Source organism: Babylonia areolata, chromosome 12, assembly GCF_041734735.1.
Source record: "Babylonia areolata isolate BAREFJ2019XMU chromosome 12, ASM4173473v1, whole genome shotgun sequence".
Taxonomy (NCBI): Eukaryota; Metazoa; Mollusca; class Gastropoda; order Neogastropoda; family Buccinidae; genus Babylonia; species Babylonia areolata.
In genome coordinates, this window is record NC_134887.1 from 42,426,513 (window position 1) to 42,429,012 (window position 2,500).

A 2,500-nucleotide genomic window follows, 5' to 3' on the forward strand; every position below is an offset into this window, starting at 1 on the left:
GGTGGAAGGTGTGTGTGTGTGTGTGTGTGTGTGTGTGTGTGTGAGAGAGAGAGAGAGAGAGTGTGTGTGTGAAAGAGAGAGGAGGGGTGGGGTGAGAGAGAGAGAGAGATAGAGCCAGAGAGAGTGTGAGAGAGGGAGAGAGAGGGAGAGAGAGAAAGAGAGAGAGAGAAAGAGGGGGGGTGGGAGGTGTGTGTGTGAGCGTGTGAGAGAGGGGTGTATTAGTTTGTGTGTGTGTGTGTGTGTGTGTGTGTGTGTGTGTGTGTGTGTGTGTGTGTGTGTGTGTGTGTGTGTGAGAGAGAGAGAGAGAGAGAGAGAGAGAGAGAGAGAGGGAGTAGAGGGGTGGTAGGTGTGTGCTTGTGTGAGTGTTACTAAGTGGGTGAGGAGACAGACAAGATAATGGAAGAAATATTTTAGCGAGTTCAGTTTTCAGTCTTCAGTCTCTCACTCTCAGTAAACAAAAAAAAACAGACAAGGAATTTTCCCCTGAGCCAAATATAATCATTAAGACAAAAAAAGTTTTTTCCATTCACTCTCTTCACCTCCAAAGAAATTTAAAAAAACCAGGAACAAATGTCTTGACTGTCACAAGTCAATTCTCTCTTGCACAACTTGATCCAATCCAGGATCGCCTCAGTCCTAGGCCGGCCGGTTAGTCTACTCACAGTAGTGTCAAGTCAATGTCCACCCCACTCACTCGTGGGAAACTCGGGCACCACCTCCTCAGTGAACATCCCAGTTCCACAAGGTCCCTCCACTCCATGGCCGGTCAACATGGAGCCCTGACAACACTTTTTCCAGTTTGTAGCTCTCGGCACTCCATTCAAATTATTCCTTCCGACACACTGAACGAGCATCCAGCTAATTCTCAATGTTTCCCCTTCATTTACTGTTCCCTTATTTTATTTTATTATATTTGCTATCCTTTCACACCACTCATGCATTCATACAATTTTCCACTTAGCCATACAATATTCATTTATGAGTCGCTAGTCTTATAAATTACACTAAAAAGTATTAATTTAGCAAAAACCAACATTTCAAAACCAACAGCAAAAACTACTAAATTCTCAGACTATTCAATCAGTTAAATTTCGAATAAAATAATCCAGCAACCAATCATTGAATAAACAAAATAAAAACTTATTTTTTTCCCACCTGATGTTCGGAACAGTCAAGACACACAGACGCACATCACCCGAGCTCTGATGCATTCAGACTGACGTTACAGTTTCAGTTTCAGTTTCACTTTCTCAAGGAGGCGTCACTGCGTTCGGACAAATCCATACACGCTACACCACATCTGTTGAGCAGATGCCTGACCAGCAGCATAACCCAACGCGCTTAGTCAGGCCTTGAGTGCATGCTTACATAGTTGTGTACCTATGAAAGTGGATTTCATTTTACGTAATTTCGCCAGAGGACAACACTCTCGTTGCCATGGGTTCTTTTTCAGTGCGCCAAGTGCGTGCTGCACACGGGGCCTCGGTTTATCGTCTCATCCGAAAGACTAGACGCTCAGTTTGATTTTCCAGTCAAACTTAGGAGAAAGGGCGAGAGCGGGATTCGAACCCACACCCTCACGGACTCTCTGTATTGGCAGCTGAGCGTCTTAACCATTCTGCCACCTTCCTCATGACGTTACAGCACATACATATACGCACACACACACATGAACATGCACAGCTCACGATTCACCCACACTTACCACGTGCAAAACATTTTCACATTCATACAGGTGTTCGAAATGTACAAATAATATTCCCCGTTCTTCCTCTGGCCACAGGCATTCGTAAATCACTCTGTCACAGTGAGAGAGCGAAGAAAAAAATATCGAAAGAGAATGAGAGAGAGAGAGAGAGAGAGAGAGAGAGAGAGAGAGAGAGAGAGAGAGAAGAGGAGTGGGAAGTGTGTGTGTGTGTGTGTGTGTGTGTGTGTGTGTGTGCGTGTTAGTGTCTATGCTATGTTATCTATCCCCTGAAGGTAAGAACACAAAAGACCGATGCCTGGACAAACTTTGAAATCCCAACATCCCACCACATGACAGGACATACACAGCCAGAGAGAGAAAAAAAAAGAACCCAAACAAAACTAACAAACTATCATATTTCAGATGCAAGGAGTGTGGTTGTGTGTGAAGAGAGGGGGTGTGGGTGTGACTATGTGTATAAGAGAGAGAGACAGACAGACAGACAGACAGCGACAAAGACACAGAGTGTGCGAGCGACGGTGCGAGTGACGTGAAGTATTTCCTTAAACGTCAGCACACGAGAGAACGGTCCGAGCTTTTTGTCTTTTTCTTTTCTTCAGTTTTTGTGAAGTCTATTTTTATATCGTCCTCCCCTCCCCCTTCCCCTCCCTCTTTCACCACTTCCCTGATGATGCACGGGGGGAGAGGGGGTGGTGGTGGTGGTGAGGGGTTGGGAGGGGCTTTACCTACCTGTCGAACCTACCTTTCTTACCTACCTACCTACCTACTTACCTGTCTGTCTGTGTCTTGTTC